This window comes from Crocuta crocuta, unplaced genomic scaffold (assembly GCF_008692635.1).
Source record: "Crocuta crocuta isolate KB4526 unplaced genomic scaffold, BGI_CrCroc_1.0 scaffold2, whole genome shotgun sequence".
Lineage (NCBI taxonomy): Eukaryota > Metazoa > Chordata > Mammalia > Carnivora > Hyaenidae > Crocuta > Crocuta crocuta.
In genome coordinates, this window is record NW_027528640.1 from 4,717,150 (window position 1) to 4,735,094 (window position 17,945).

The 17,945-nt window shown below is 42.0% G+C and overlaps 1 protein-coding gene across 2 annotated transcripts in view; it reads right to left on the reverse strand.

Annotated features, from left to right (window-relative positions):
* The window catches only part of PRKG1 (protein kinase cGMP-dependent 1), a 1,238,678-nt gene that overhangs the window by 404,955 nt on the left and 815,778 nt on the right, over window positions 1-17,945 (reverse strand). The gene's annotated exons all lie outside the window — the stretch shown is intronic.

A 17,945-nucleotide genomic window follows, 5' to 3' on the forward strand; every position in this document is an offset into this window, starting at 1 on the left:
ACAGACGTTCGCTCATTTTGAAGAGGAAACCCAGGCTGCACAGGACTTAAGTAACCTGCCAAAGTCACCAGCTTGAAAGTGGCAGATTCGGAATTTGGACTCCCCGCTGTCAGATGGCTTCAGCTCACCAGTGGGTGTCTCCAAAGGAAATCATCTGGGAATCCTTCCATATTACAATACAAAGAATTAGCTAAGGTATATAATATGTTTACAGAACAATTACGTGTTTTCTCATAAATGTATTACTACCAACCAAAGTAAGTTATGTTTTTACATGTTGCTGGTGTGAAATTTGTATCCTGTTCAACTTCAATTTAATTTTCTTCATGGAATAGACAAGACACCAAACTGGAATTGAATTAAATCCCAGTAAAAGGGAACTGGTATCTTTGCTGGGAGCAGGGACTGGCATGTTTATTTCCCAACACTCACAGATATTAACAACTATCACCAGGGCACATGGGTGCCTCAGCTAGTTAAGCAGCCGACTCTTGATCTGAGCTCCAGTCATGATCTCATTGTTTGTGAGATCAAGCCCCACATCAGGCTCTGTCCAGATAGTGTAGAGCCTACTTGGGATTCTATCTTCCTCTTTCTCGCTCTCAAAAGACAACAAACGTTAAAAACAAAACAAAAACAAAAAACAGCGATTGTGTTCTATATAATGAATAAGGAGGCAAAATCCCCATCACCATATATGTTAATACTGTGCCAGAAAAAGGCATTTAGGAGCCTCTGATCCTTTTGATCAATGGGGATTTAGCTCAAGAAACTCTTGCATTATTGATCTAACAGAGCCTCTGCTGCTGTTTATTTTTTTTGTTGTTCTTCCTTCATTTATTGAGTCTTAGTGAAGGTCGTGGATGATATAGCACCTGGTTTTGTCAGCCTCAGTTTGTATCATGAAACCCCAACAGCACTGAGTTACAAAATCAAGAATTGCATCAAATGATCAGTTTTTCCTTCTTTGGCTGTTTTACTGTTGGGCTAATGCTTCATCAGAGGAATAGGAATGGAAACAAATAACAGGTCTCCCATTTTGCTCATCAGATAAATGTTTCGGTCCATGAAGGACCAAATTTAATATAAAAAAATTAAAATCTAAACATCTTCTGGGGGAGACGCAGGGACATTTGATTGGCCATGGCTGGGAAGCTGGTCTTCAGATGATGGTCACAGATTACACTGTTAAATTAAACAAACTTTTTTAAATGTTTATTTATTTTTGAAAGAGACAGAGCATGAGCAGGGGAAGGGCAGAAAGAGAGAAAGAGGGTGACATGGAATCCAAAGCAGGCTCCAGGCTCTGAGCTGTCAGCACAGAGCCCAACGTGGGGCTTAAACTCATGGACCATGAGATCATGACCTGAGTCGAAGTCAGACACTTAACTGACTGAGTCTTCCAGGCGCCCCACATACACTGTTAAATTTAATGCTGCAGGTGCAGATAAAGCAGAGAGACAAGTGACTGGCAAGCAGTGAATCAACATTTACTTTTAAAAGCTTTTCTACGAAATGGGTGGTCCAACAGAACTGTATCTTTAGACTGAAACAAGTTAAGCACTTTATAGAAAGGGCAATGTGGGGGCATATAAATAGCAAGTCATCAAACAAATATAATAAATAGCAAAGTCAAACAAGTAACGGTGAAGACTGTTTTGTCAACTATAAAGTATAATGTACACTGAACATAGTATCAAACTACTAAGTGTGACCACCCCTTCCAAGAAAAAGCTGACTTCCACACGTGGGTTGGGAAACCATCTTCTTACCTGAAAGGAGATAACACAGAAAAACACTTTCCATGTTCTCAACTGACATTTTAGTGTTAGCAAAGTAACAGATGAGAAGGACTGATGATCTTAAGTGCCATATCGGTGGTCACAAAAACTAGCATTTATTGCATGCTTATGTAGACACCAAGTTAGTTTCAGCTTCATGCCAGCTTTGTAACAAGGCTATTAATTTAATTTCCCCATTTTTACACATCAGGAAACAATGGCTTAAGGACTTTCTGTACGTTATGGAAACCAGGTAGAGGCAAAGTTGTATTCAAGTCAATGGTTGTTGGTGTTATTGCTTTTAACTAAAAGAAAGACAACATTCTGTAATAGCCCAGTATAATACTGATACTTAAGTCCTTAGAGACTTTGGACGGACCAGTCAGGAAAGGTGTTACACAGCAAGGGTGCTTAAGGAGAGCCTTGAAGGAGGAAGAACATCTGGAGAGAAGGCCAGAAGACGGAAAGGCACCCCAGACATGAAGAATCACATAGAAACAAGCGTGAAAGTTGTGAAGTGTACATTATCTTTAGTGAAGCATGCCTTTGCCAAACTTAAATGAGGGATGCATGTGCAGAAATGGCCATGGTAAGAGCTCAGGAGGGTATCTGGGGGTCACTGTCTCCAGGGGGACAATGGGTAACAGGTAAGTTTAAAATTATAGTGGTCCAAGTGCCTTATCAATAATACCAATTTAGGATTCTTTTTCTTCAAGCCAACTTTAATAAAGATGAATTAGATCAATATAGGACAATTAATAAATTATATGTGATGATATAGCTGAAATTTACCCCCAATCTCAAAGAAAGTTTGTGTGGTAGCCTCAGGAAGCGTTATCAGGTATTTTATTGTAGACCAGTCAACACCGTCAAGGCTAACTGCTCACCAGACTCCAATCTGGCTAAAACCATGTGTGAATTCCTATTCCTGTTATGACAGAATACTTCTTTCTTCTTGCTCCCAACATAGCCTTAACCTTGCATTTAATTCTCTGGCTTTTTATTGGCCTGCCATCGCATTAGCCCCTGATACTCCTCTCAAATCTGTATCAAAGTCTAACGAGCATTTATAATTTTGTCTCTTCATTTCTGTTAACAAACCACATCTCTCTTTGCTGTCAAAGCTAGGCAGAATTTGGAACCAAATTATTTTTTATCTGTATACTTCAAGTTTAAGTACACCTTTTACTTTAGGGGCAATAACTAAATGGAACTTAAAATTAATAAACCCAGCGACATGTATAAATAAAGTCTATCAAATCTAGTAAAAGGCATAAACTGTCTCTCAGGCTATTTTTTTCAATGCCTATTTTACCATCTGGCCAAAAACCTAATGATTTAAAATCAAAATTTTAATACTTTTGCAGAGCCTCTATTAGGTTTTTCATTCTGCTGTGTCTTGTTCAATCCTCTTACTATTATTATTTTCGTTCCCAGTTTCCGTATATTTTTCCAAGCCAAAGATGAAGGCTTCATTCACATTTTGACAGTTCTGTAATTAGAAATCACTCAGAGCGGCTCCCAGGCACTGAGTATAATTCACAGTTTCCTCTTCCCTCCCCTAAACCTGTCATTCGCGTGAGGCCTCACCCCATCATCATTGATGAGACTGAATCGTGGAAATACGTCAGACTTTTGTCTTTATGTCAAATGATGTTTTGGAAGGGAAAGGAAAAAAAGAGCACCAAACCATTACCACAACAAAATACTTCTGCAAACAAGAAGTAAAACAAAAACAACAACTTTAATCTACTAGTTCACCACTAGTGAATCCTGAGCATAGTAATATGCATACCCCTAATAATGACCAAGCTGTGGTCACCATTTTCTTTTCTGAATTCTTTTTTAAATGTTTGTTTATTTTTGAGAGAGAGAGCACAAGTGAGGGTGGAGGGGGAAGAGAGAGCGAGAGAGAGAGAGAGAGAGAGAGAGAAGAGAAGAGAGAGAAGAGAGAGAATCTGAAGCAGGCTCCAGGCTCCAAGCTGTCAGCACAGAGCCTGACACGGGGCTCGAACTCATGAACTGTGAGATCATGACCTGAGCCGATGAGCTGCCCAGGCACCCCTTCTCTGAATTCTTTATTCCTCCCTCTTACGTTGATTTACTCACTTACTTCAACCGGAAGAAGAGACTCTATTCTACGTGGTCCATAGAAAAGGTAAAAACTAAACCACGGGGCTACCATGGACATATGTAACAAGCACCCTATGTATCATTTTCTTTCAAATTTCACATTTTTCTGTAAAAGCAATGAATTCCATGTCCATTCCAAGTCTATGTGGGACCGTGGGCTAAGGACTGAGGCAGCTGTAGGAGCTGGAGTTTGGGATCCCCTGCCCAGAGCCGGCAGCGCTGGGCCCCCCACACCTGGTCCGTGGTGGGCACGGCTGTGACACAGGAGAGGAGGGACATTCAGGCAGAAGCCTGGGTTAGCCGTGTAGCTGCAGTTCCCTAAGATGTGACTGTCCCTCTCCTCTAAAACCTTTTTTCCATTAGTCACCGCCTCATATGGTGCATAGGCTGGTTTCAGGACATCATGTTGAAAAAGCAGCTGTTTTAGACTCAGCTACCTACAGTGCCTATGAAACCAGGTCTGAAATGGCCACCAGGAAAACAAAATTGCTGTTGTCTGACCCGGGATGCATCCACACGATGTGGTGGCCATCTTGGTGCTCTTACACAGATCGCTTGGAAAAAACAAAAAGCTTAAAGTAAGCTTTTTTATTATATACAAAAAAGTCCTATAAAAATCAGTATTTAAATGGAAAATGAGTAATTCCCCACAATTTTAAATTAAAAAAATGAATGTATTGAAGGGTGTAGGTCTGTAAATGTAGTAATGATTGGTACTAGAATGTAGTGCTAGCTTTCATTTCCTCTCCAAATGCACTGAAACCTTAAACATAATTCTAATATCCTAACTTTTATAAAAATATTAGTGTTCTACATTAAAATTTTTTAATGTTTATTTTTTTTGAGATACAGAGTGCAAGCAGGGGTGGGGGAGAGAGAGAGGGAAACATAGAAATGGAAGCAGGCTCCAGGCTCTGAGCTGTCAGCACAGAGTCGACGTGGGGCTCAAACTCATGAACCATGAGATCATGACCTAAGAGAGAGTCAGACACTTAAACAGCTGAGCCATTCAGGTGCCCTGCACAATTTTTTTACAGTAGGTATCTGATATACTATTAGGTCAGAAATTTCTTAAATATCAGCCAGATACTGTATCTTGATCATATCCTAATTTGATAGGTATCAAATTTGATATCAAAAAAGAATTTGAAGACTTTGTTTTTTCTTAAAACATATTGTATAATACATACTGTATCTCTCTCTCTCTCACACACACAAACACATACACACACACACACACACACACACACACCATACATACACACATGCGTATGTACAGATTAGGAACAAAAAATTAACCATTTAAAGTGATATACACACAGTCCCACAAACATGTTTTTTTAATGTTTAATTTTGAGAGACAGAGAGAGAGACAGAGTGAGAGAGAGTGAGAGAGAGAGAGAATGAGCATGGGAAGGAGACACAGAATCTGAAGCAGGCTCCAAGCTGTTAGTACAGAGCCCGATGCGGGACTCAAATCCAGAAGTTGTGAGATCATGACCTGAGCCGAAGTCAGATGCTTAACCGACTGAGCCACCCAGGCGCCCCGTACACACACCACTTTGTAATACAACATAAAATTCTAGCAGCAGTCCCCAAATGGTTGCTAAAGGCCATTCACATACAAAGGATGGACCTTCGTTTCTTATAATGTGAACAAGTAACTGTGGCACAAACAGCGCCAGGAGCCACATCTGCCAACACCGACCAAGACCATGACAACCACACACCACGGTCAGAAGGAAGAAGCAGACAAAGCCTGCATGAGATGGCGCCTGGGCCACCATTCAGATGCCCCGTGGGCAACAGTGGCCTGCTTCCGGAGGTTTACGCTCTGGGCAACGTGCACAGTGTCCCAGAGATATGCTCTCCTGGCTTTCACTCATCAGCCAGACTTCACCTTCATTTCACGCACACCATACAGTTTCACTTCCTGATCCCGGAATCACTGGTTTTATTAGTGGTCGTTGGTGAACCCTAAGAAGCAGGACATGTGTTGCGGACCATGGGGCTGAGCTCGGAGCCCTGGTAGGAGATCTCTGTGTGGGAAGCCCAAGCACGGGCATTAGTCCCAGCGTGAGGCTGGAGTCCCTGAGCCACTGCAAGACCCCAGCTGACCGACAGCGACCTGTAATAGCTGAGACTTTGGACGGTATTCAGTGCCTCTAGAAGAATCGGTTATGAAACCCACTGATCTACCCCATTTAGTTCTGTTTTGTTTATCTGAATAAATTCAGTCACAGCATAAAACTACGCAACACATTTTAAAAACGCTTAGCACATCTCTAACTGAATTGAAAAATTCAAATACACAAGTGTTTTTTAATCTCTCTTTAAGAGACTCTTATTAATATTTTTAAGAGTTTTTAATGTTTATTCATTTTTGAGAGAAAGAGACAGAGCATGAGCAGGGGAGGGACAAAGAGACTGAGGGAGACAGAATCTGAAGCAGGCTCCAGGCTCTGAGCTATCAGCACAGAGACCAATGCGAGGCTCGAACTCATGAGCAGTGAGATCATGACCTGAGCCAAAGATTGATGCTTAGCCAACTGAGCCACCCAGGTGCCCCTTGCTTTAATATTTCTAATCCATTATGCTTCTCTCAGGACTGATCTTAAACGTCACCTCCTCCTGAAAGCCCACTTGTAAGTCCAGATGATATGCTTCCTTACTATGTTCCTGCATCATTTCCTGCTTACTTCTGACATGGCATTTATCACACTGTATTGTGATCCGTTGTTTTTCCTTCCCTGCTGTCTGCACTGGAGACAGAGGAGCTCTTTGGAGAAAAATCAAGGGGATTATATTTTCTTCTTCCAAGCAGCCCAGGAACCTGCCTCAGTGTTCAGCACAGAGCTACCATCAATAGATATTTTGTGAACACACTGAATCAAATAGGAATCACTTTTGAGTGACAGGGAGAGAGACTGGCTCACCGACATAAGTCACAGAGAGACTGAGAGACATTCTAAAATGCAGTGTGCTTCTGCGAGAGGAGGGAAGTCCCCTCACTGGAAGAATTTAGGTGGGTGCAAAATGGCTATTTGACAAGGAAACTGCATCACCCATCAGTTAGTGGTCTGACCTGGATAAATTCTGAGATCCCCTCCAACTCAGAAACCCTGGTGTTCATAATCTATATTCTGTATTGGTATATATTATATTCTATATAATAATTGTATTTTATATATTCATATATTATATATAGAATATTGTAATATCCTATAATCCATATTCTATATTTTATAATCTATAAAAAAGACCCTCTATTTTAATTATCCTGCTTAGGCACTAAAAATTAACATTTGTCTCCTGTAAGTGTTCACGATGTTGCAGAGTGCTTGTTTCTCTGTACAACAGTAGCTTTAATAAGGGCAACTTTCCAAAAACGTTGTGTTCTAAGCTTCCTGAGGCTCTTCGGCTGATGATCCTTAGCAGTTAGTCACTCATTCAGGATGGTAAATAGTGTCCGAATGAAAAGGTTTCTTGGCTCTATTTGAAATGTAAAGGCATGGCCTCTAATAACAAATCTTTTAGAAAATGATAAGATGTTAGCTTAACAAGCAAACTCTTGGTTCAACAGAAACACAGGGAAACAAAATCGAATAGCTTTAAGAATCCTTAACACCCGGAGATGCTTTACCGCGCGCCACCATGTGCACTTCCCTCGCATCATGCCAGCGTCCCATTCATGTCCAGCACCTTTCTGGGTAGCACACGGTTTCCCACTGGACCTATCACTTCACCATTTTAGCCAAGTCTTGGAGTACTCCACAGGTGCACGTTAGAGAGAAGGCAATGGTCTGCCACCTGCTTTTGGCACATAATTTATTTCTGAACTGCCCGTCTCAATTACAACTACGGTTTTGAAGTGCCCACCAGAAAGACAGGGCTGTCACTTAGTGCACCTGATTTCAGCTAAAATGCCATCCTTAAGAATTCTCAACTTAGATATTGCATCTCATAACTGTATGGTAGAGTGAAATGCTTCTGAGTGAAAACATGGGGGTGTGGTTACTGGTTAACTTGAATCTTATTCAAATGGCCAATGATGGGAGCCATTCTCTACCTACACTGCGGTTCTCCTCATGGCACTGGGTAAGTAAGAAGGTTGTATATATAGAAAGACTTTCTTGGTCATCTCAAGAACTTGGCAATTTAACCTGCAGAGGAAGGCGGGGCTCCACAGCCTTGGCAGTGAGGTAGAGAGAGCTCCTTCATTTCTGAGTATTGGTTGGTAAAGGACCGTGACTGTTGAGAACAGCGGTGTCCGAGCCAGCGTCAGCTTTCTGCTTCTCACAGCTGGCTGGTTTTCAGTACAACTGCTGTGGGCTTTGCACACTTCCCAATGTATGGGCGCACTTCGAAGAATATCACCTCTACGTAGCAATCACGGAGTCCTCGTTTTCCACTGACAATACTATTTCTTTTTTACCTCCTTTCTTATTCTAAATACAAACATTGAATTATTCCCTGACTCACTGAATGAAAGGTCTCCCCTGAACATGGACTGGGTGAGGTAGGCATAGGGGAGTGAGAAGATAAATTTATTTGTTGGCCTCTATGCAAAATGTGCCCAAAAAGGGCAGCAACAGGAAATTAAGTGAGCGTAGAAAGGAGCTGGGGAGGTCAGTAATAAATGTGCATTTAATAACCATGTATATTTCATCTTTATTTCAAGCATCATTTCAATTCTGAACATCTCTGCTCAGTCAGCCATTAAAAAAAACCCAGGAAACAAAAACGTCTCTTCCTTCTGGTCTTGGTCTAAGGGGGCAGTCCGGAAATGTCAATTTCTACATTTCTGACGTGTTCCTGCCGCGGAGCCCGTTTGCACTGGCAGGCTACCTCCATGCGATTAGAATTCTCACTGCCATCAGGTTCTAGACTCTCCCTTCAAAACCTCAACCTCAAAATTTATGTGCCATCAAGGCAATGGATGATGAGCCCCAGTTTGCCCTAGAAAAATTAGGAGAGCTCAGCACTTTAACAAGGTTACTTGGTTCAGAACCAACTCAGTTGTTTTCTTTTCCTTTTACTGCAGTCTGTGGCCTATACGGCCATGGGGACAGAATTCTTTTCATTGATCTGGAAACTCCCTGATACTACCTGGTTTTGAATTGGGGCTCTCTGAGAAGGAGGGGAGAAGAAGAGGTCCCCAAACCATCCTCTGCTTTGGTGCTGAAAGGAGAAACTAAGTGAGACTTTAGGACCCTAAAAACCAAGACTGGGAATTTCTAGCTATAGGATACCTGCCAACTAAAATGATTTAGATCTTTAACTTACAGAGCTTCCCTTTAGAAAGCGGTTTCAGAGGGGGCCCTGGGTGACTCAGTCATTTAAGCTTCCAACGTTGGCTCAGGTCATGATCTCATGATTTGTGAGTTTGAGCCCTGCATCGGGCTCTGCACTGATAGCTCGTAGCCTATTTAGGATCCTCTATCCCCCCTTCACTCTGCCCCTCCCCTGCTCGCTCGTGCATGCTATCTCTCTCTCTTTCAAAAACAAAATAACATTTAAGTGCACCTGGATGACTCAGTCAGTTAAGCACCCAACTTCAGCTCAGGTCATGATCTGGTAGTTGGTGAGTTTGAGCCCAGTGTCAGGCTCTGTGCTGACAGCCCTAAGCCTGGAGCCTGCTTTGGATTCTGTGTCTCCCTTTCTTTCTGCCCCTCCCCTGCTCACACTCTCTTTCTCTCCCCAAAATAAATAAACATTAAAAAGTTTAAAAAAAAAGTAACACTTAAAAAATAATAAAAAGGGGTTTTGGAAATCTGATTGGGCCTCAGAGAACATCCCCTTCTAGAAACCCCTAAAACTGCCCAAAGTTTCACTATTCCTTTTTAGATTTTCTGTCTCTTTCTGTATAACTTTTAACCATCTTTCCACTCATTAACACATAAGTGAGAGGACATATAAGGCTATGTAACTGGATCAATTTTGGTCTGTTTAATTACTCTGGATAGAACAGAATAAAACCCAAACAACCTCAAAAACACTTTGGGGACAGAAAAAAATAAAATATTTACATCAGTGTATGTGAGCATTTACATTACAAATTTGACTCTAACCTTGGAGTAGTTCTATTTTAAATATTTCCTAAGAAATCCTCATCATTAGCAGTATATCCAATCACTTTTTTAATCTATTTTTCACTAATAAACATTAACTCTTACTATGTTTTCAATGATTTATGTTAAGATTGACCACAGTCACAGGTAAATGGGTTTTCAAGCTTTGCAAAAGGAGCCCATAGTAACACATGGACGCAAAGTCTAATTGCCTTTTACTGTGTTAGTTTGATGTTTAAAAGTGCGTCTAAAGGTAGAAAGTTGGTGGAGCTAGTGGAAAGAGAAGAATTCATAGGATCTGAGGTCCCCTAACCCCCCAAAGGGATCCCCAGGGCAGATGGAATAGCAGAGGAGGCTGACCCAGGGAAGAGGGACCCAGGCTTCAGCAGGGAGAGCAGGTCGACCTCAGAGAAACAAACAACTGTGTGCATTTGAGGAAGTCAAGTTTATGGCAGGAATTATAAACAGAACAGAATAAGCCCGTGGTACCAAACAGCACAGGATGGGGCCAGAAAAGTAAACAGCCTCAGAACATAAAAGGCTTCCAACTAATAAAAAGCTGTTCATACCTCCACTTGAATTCCTTACTGCCCGAAAAAGCCCACTATTCAATCTCTTCAACTACTGCATTCAAAGGGCATGAGAAGTTTACTCTAAATACGTTATTTAGAAGAACATTTAAAGCCTATTAACTTCCATCTCAAGGCAAGTGCTGCTGTTCCAGCAAATGATTTGCGTAGCCTTGGACAACCTGTGTATTTGAATCATACTATTTAATAACGTTAACTGAAAAATCAACCACTCTCTTTCAGCGTGGTTAGGCATCAAGCCTCCAGAGCAAAAGAAGAAGAAAAATCTTATTTTCTTAGTTTTCAAGATGCTTAATAGCTGCCCCTACAAATCCAAAAACCCACATTGTTTCCTAAATGTTGCGAGCCATTCTGAGCCCACTAGTCAAGAAGGCTCCTGGTGAGGTTAAAGCAACTTTGTACAGTCTCTTGCCAATCAGATGACGACCAATATCCACCCCCACTCAATTATTTCTGCCTGAGCACCGACCCCCAAGGTACCTTGTTGATTGGTATCGGAAGTGATCTGTCCCCTCATTCTGGCCCTGGTATGATGACTGCACCTTGTGAAGGAACTTCCCACAAGTTATTGTGGGAACTTCTTTAGAATACAGAAACGGACTTCATGTCTCCAGTAGGTCCTGTTTCCCTCGATACTTCCCTTGAGCTATCAACAGGCTAATGACCCTTACTCATAAAAGATTCCTTTACATGTACAATTCTGTTTCTATGGTTGCGTTAAGCCAATAGGTTCATACAGCTCAACATGTAAATCAGCTAACCAAAAATGTCTCTCATGCTCTAGCTACTCAAGAAATCATAAAACTAGACACAAAGGTAAATGCTCTTGAAGAGGCTATTCTATATATTGGAAATGAGCTAAACTCCTTTAAGGAACAGTTGGCTCTCCAGTTCCATAAAGCATATAACTGAAAAATCAAGTCTTGCCCAGAGACAAAGGGCCTAACTTAGAAGGAACAGATAAGAGTAGAACATAAGTTACCACATATACCTTTGCTAACTGATGATGTATAGCAGCCCCTTCCCTAAGGCCCACATTCCACAAACACCTTCTTTACCCTGGCAGCTGTGATGAGGATGGATAAGAGTATCTACAACTTAACCTATGACGCAGATCTGGCTTTATTAAACTGTGTATGTTATCCTGTTTTTCACTAACACCACCCTGTTATTTTCTTAGTTACTCAACCTCACTATAATTGGGGCAGATCTTCAAGAATACATCTGTAAAACCTGTTTCTGTACATTTTCCAAAAACATCTGATCACTGAGAACTGTCCATTGTAAAAATTCTATTTTCTGATGCCATGTTACCGTTTGACCTATAAATAAAGACACCAAAACCGACAGGGCAGAGATGCCTGCCTGGTGACCAGAAAGATTCTCGGGGCTCTCTCATCCCTCCCTTGCCAATACTGTCCATCCTTCAGGGACCCCTGGACCTGGCCAGAGCTGGACTCCAGCACCTAAATATATTCAGTGAACATACGGACCACAAATACCTGTAACTGTGATTCCAGTCCAACCAGAACTGTTACACATGTACCTCACAAGCCATGTTATGGGAAAGCAGAGGAAGAAATGTGCTGGGCACACTTCCAGTACCGCCCTCCGCATTGGTATGAACCAGCATCGGCAGCAGGAAGGTACAGCAGAAAAGACCGGAGCCCTGAATTAATGCAGCTCTGCCATCCATAAGTCTGTGATGTCAGAAATGACTTCGTCTCCCTAGACCCAAACCCTCCTCTCTGAAGTTGGAACAATACACACCTAATCAGGACTGCTGTAAACACAAAAATTCACAACCAACTCTCTAAGAGGCTGGGCAAGCCATGGGAACTCAACACAGGCCAACTGTGATTAACATGTGCTCAGTGGCTATCCCTATGAGGGTCTTCACATCTCTAGCTATCGTGAACCAATGAACTTGAAGGCAGTGGGCAACCCACTCTTCAGGCTCCATTCACAAGACACCTCCCTGAACATGCCCCTCCTTGTCACCGCCAATTGCCATCTGTCCTTTCTTTTTTCTGAGTGCAAGGCTCATTGAGTCAGGCACCCATGGGGGTACACATTTGCTGCCATTCTTGGTTAATACACTGCCTTTAACATTTAACCCTTGGGTCACAACCCAGGTCTCTGAGCTTTCTCTTTAAAGAGACCGTTACATTACCATTGAAATGGAATGAGGAAGGGCAACACTGTTTATGAGCTTTCCAAATCTCTGTTTTCAAATCAAGTTAAAACATTATCATTCCTTTTTTCCCCCATTTAAACACATAGATTTCAGCCTGCACTAAAGCCAAAAGGCAAGACCATCTTTACTCAAAGGGAAATAAATGCTGTTAACCAGACATAGTCTCGCTCTTCCAGGAGCTTATCCGAGATTTACTAATGGGTCTTCTACTTGTTTGAAGGGAACCATGATGTCCTGTGAGACAAAGGGCCCACCACGCTCATGGCAGGGCCTAGAAATACTCTTGGTCATGAGGACATTTTCCTCCACTAGAAAACCTGGATCCACCTGAGTTTACATTCTCTACAGCATAACCAAGTAAGGAGGTCATACAGATTTTGGGGTCAGATAAACATGGGTCCAATCCCAGCCCTGCTAGTCGCTAGTTTTGTGGACATGGGTGAGCCCTGTGAGTACTATCTGCTCATCTGCAGGAAAAGCCCATCGCTGGGTGTGTGTTCCACTGGGCTCCACAGAACAGGGGCTCCAACCCAGAGCCCACCACCACCGGATTTGCCAGTTCCCAGGAGCGGAGGATCAACTGTCCATTTTCAGATGGCTAGAGGGAAACATTGGTTTCCTCTTGGGTTATTCAAGTTCCTAAATAATGTCCCTGCTTTTGGTCCACAAAGTCTAAAATCGTCACAGTCTGGCTCTCTGCAGAAGATGTTTGCTGAGCCCTGGATGCGATGATTAAGTAGAATGAGATATTATATATAAATATATATACTACATACATTTGTCACATTAAGGTGTTTAATAAACAACCCCCCTCTCTCCTCCGAGGGAGCAACTGTGGCTTTGAGGAGCAAGCACTAAATGAAAACAAGATCTTTGAAAATGCTTAGCAGTTTCCATCACTCATAAACTCTGTGGTATCAGATGATGCCTTGGTCTCTGGATGATCAGTTTACTTCTCTTCAAAATAAGATTATCAGTAATTTTCTTGTGCAGATTGTTCTCAAGCAAAGAAATGGCTCATTATAACAAATGAGACTTGCCTAGGGTAAGTCAGCTGTTTTACGGAGAGGAACTCTTTGTAAGCTTACTATAGAAATCTTAGAAAATAAAATCACATATGTGTAGATATGGACAATTAAGTCACCCATTGTCCTGGCATCTAAAGAGAATTCCTGCCTCTGTAAGTGGGAATATTGCCTTTCATTTATTCTCACATTTCATTCTCTTCCTCAGACTCCGACTTTGCACTCAGCCACCCTTGCAACCAAGTGGCTAACTTCTGACCACTTGGATAAATATGGAAGAAACATATGCCATTTTCCAGGAAGTCTCTGAAGAACAGAGAGTGAGCCTGCTTTTAATTCCCTTCTTCCTTCCTACTGACTAAAATGTAGAGATGAAAAGTAAACTAACTTAGCCATTTTGAACCATGAGGATGGGACTCAGGGAAGCCTAGGAGTCACACAGCAATAGGCTAGGAGTAATTTGGGTCCTTGAAAACTTTATGGAGCCACCATACAAGGTCTAAATGGCCATCTTTTCCTCAGATTTTTTTTTTTTTGCTCCTTTGTTTTATTCTGTATTTGTTGTTGTTGTTGTTCTACTCTTACATGTAGACATTCTCATCTTATCTCCTGTACACTTTCTTGGTTGTGAAGGGTGGTTTGAAAAAGACCAACCTTGTGTCTTTTCCTGGGTGGTAGGGTTAAAATGGATTTTATATGATCATTTATGCTTTCCTTTATTTTCTACATTCAATAAATGATGACCGTGCTACCACAAAAACATGTTTTAAGTGGCATGTTGCTAGAAATGTCCTTGGCTTAGAGTTAAACCATGGAAGTACTGAGAAGTTCACAGAATACCTACCACCTAAAAATAAGGCCCTGTCCCACCCAAATATCCCCAAGGACAGAAGAAACTGGCACATTCACTCTCCACTAAGTTCTATCAATGATATTCATTTTTACAGCCAATATACTGTTGGGGGGAAGATACAATCTGGAAGAAGCCTCAGAAATGGTTTTGGATGCTATACAGATTAGCTAATGGGGTTGGTAAGGACAAGAGGCAGAAAAATTTAACACAGATTTAGTAATTATTCCTGGGGGTATGATCTCATGGTTGAAGTGCTGAATGTTATTACGAACAGCTTTTAAAAGATCACTTTAGAAGCAATTTAATAAATGATTCCACCATGGAGGTCCACAACTATACTGTATTCTAGAAAGAATACATAAGCCAAGTTTCCTAACATCAGCAACTGTGCACCTATGGCCTGGGATAAACTGTAAAGACAGAACATTATAGAAGATTGAAGAAAACATAGTGTATTTAACAACTCCTGAAACAACGCACTCCAGAAAACCACCAGATGGCTGGAAAGGTAGTTTTAGTCCAGACCCAGCCGGCCAATAGATCCAAGTCACCTCACAGACTCCCTATCCAAGAGGGTTACCCATCATGGGAAGTCCTGAGGGAGTCCAGAGAGGGAAGACAGGTTAGATGGTGAAATCAGGACATTTCCGAAAGAAAGGCTGATTTCAAGGGTCCTGGGAGTGCCTAGGAGGTTCAGTCAGTTAAGCATCTACTCTTGATTTGAGCTCTGGTCATGATCTCACAGTAGTGAGACTAAGCCCCTTACTGGGCTCCATGCTGAGCATGAAACCTGCTTGGGATTCTCTTTCTCTCTCAGAAATAAACCAACAAACCAACATTTAAAATTCTTGAAGGGAAGTAAGAAAAAAAAATAAAAGGAGAAAATCAGGACCTAAGCGGGTATAAATGTCACCCAATTCACTGTAGCGAATGTCCCAGATGCCTGCTTTCCCAGGAAAATGGTTTTCCCTTTCTAGCATGGTCACCATGTACACGTAGGCATTTAGGAACTGAGTAAGAATTGTAGCAATGTAAGTAAGGGGTAGGGCCGGGTTTGTCAACACTAGGAGTTTTCTCCTATAATATCTTGAACAGCCCTTAAGAGTGTGAAAAGTTGGTATAGCTCTGTGTAACCTACTTCCCAGACTTGCTGGAATAAGGCAGAAGTAAAGCTGACCTAACCCACCACAGTAACCCCCATGATAGTGGGAAAAACTCCCTAACAGATGGAAAAGCTAAAACAGTAAGCTGATGAACGTCCACATACCCACCACCTAGGTTTAATTATTGTTATTAAATCTACTTTCCCATCTATTTACATATGTGTCCGTCCACGTGTAAGTATGTTTTTCTGTGCATGTATGTCTATAATTAGGGTTGCAGACATAATACTTCCCACCTAAATGCTCAAGCCTGTATCTTCTAAGATAACTACTTTCTCTTAAGTAACCATTACTTATAATGAAGTTCAAGACTATATTTTAAAAGACAGTATAAAATCATCACTTTGCACCAATTTTTTTTTCAAACTTTCCTGATTGACCCTAAAATACCTTATACAGATTTTTTTCCCTCTCACTGGAATCAACAGGCTTCATGCAGAGTGTGGTCAGTGGCCTCTAAGACTGTCCCCAGGGATCAGAGGGCCTCTAAGATGGTCCCCTGCTCTTCAGGTCACTATGCAATCCTGCGACCCCAGCCCCTCAAGTGAGGGCGGGACTTAATGAATCACTTCCACGGACAGGAATACAGAAGAGGCAGGATGTCACTTTTGAGATTAACTTCTGAAAAGGCCACACATTTTGTCTTGGTCACCGTCAGACCTTTGAATCAACTGCTCTGAGAGAAGCCAGCCGCCATTGTGTGAGGCAGGCCCGTGGAAATGCCCACCCAGCAGGGAACAGAGGCCACCCAACCACCGCATGATAAGCTCTGAAACCCCTCCACCCCTGTTGTCATCCCGGCCCCACAAGACTAGCTCTGGCTGAGCCTGTAGCCTAGTCAGGAGCTCGGGACCTCAGGACAGGCCTCTAACCAAGGCAGCTGGGTCAGCTGTACCCAATTTCTCACACACAGAAGCTCAGGGACGATCCAATGTTTGTGGTTTTCAACAACCATATTCCGGTGGAGTTTAACTGCAATAGATAATTAACACAGACTTGATTTGGCTCTTATGCCCCATCAGTCCCTCCTAAGGTTAGAGAGTCCCCTGAACGCTTTCCTCCTGACATGAACAGTTTGAAGGGACCAGGCCTGTTTTCTCATTGCATGCCCACATTTTCCTATGCTTCTTTGCCTGTCAGTTTCCTCTGAGTCTCGTTTAACACTCCTCTATCCTTGTATTCCTGGAAACTCAAAGTTAGGTCACATGGCTCTCAAGTTTAACATTATCCACAAGAGCACTTCACAGATGGCGCTGCAGACTTCATAGTGCATCACATCAAGAGCCAACCATTGTCACGTTGGTCCACTATTAGGAATGCTAACTGCGGTGCTTTCCACAGAAGGGTGACCACCATTTTGCTCTTTTTTTTTTTTAATAGTATATTTATTTCAAGAGCACGAGAGAGCCGGGAGAGAGAATCCCAAGCAGGCTCCTCATTGTCAGCACTGAGCCCAATGCGGGGCTTGATCTCACAAACCATGAGATCACGACCTGAGCCAAAATCAAGAGTTGGTTGTTCAACTGACTGAGACACCCATTTTGCTATTGTATAGATGCTTCCTTCCTTTGCAATTACCCTGTGATTCTCCACCATGCCTCTAGATTCTGTGCCTGTCTCTCCTCAGTAGTGCATGGAGAATGCCATCAGTCTATGGAGGAGCCTCCAGCACCAATGAGCCAGTTGAATTTTTCCAATATGCCATCATCATTATGTTAAAACGTTTCCGGTCTTTTCACACAAGGATTGTGAAATATATGTATGAGGTAACGAATAACAGAGCTTACGAGATGTACAGGTCAACTAGGTGAAGGTTTTGACCATGGAGCCTTAATTACTTCGGATGTTTACACTCCTTTGACAACTTCCTGCCATTTATTGCATCCACAGATGTGAAAGTATGCACACATTGCAGATTTTCAGCATTAAAGTGAGAGGTCATCACTGACTCTTCCAATGATTCAGATACATATTCTCTATATACTGAAAAGCAGTGGCCCACAGTCTCCAAGTCTGACATGGCCATCATTTTACAAGCTCTTATCATCACAACCTTTCTCAGATACCCAGAGAAACTGTGATTAGAGGTGATAATTTGATTCCAAGTTTTCTTCATTATCCCAGAAATTAGG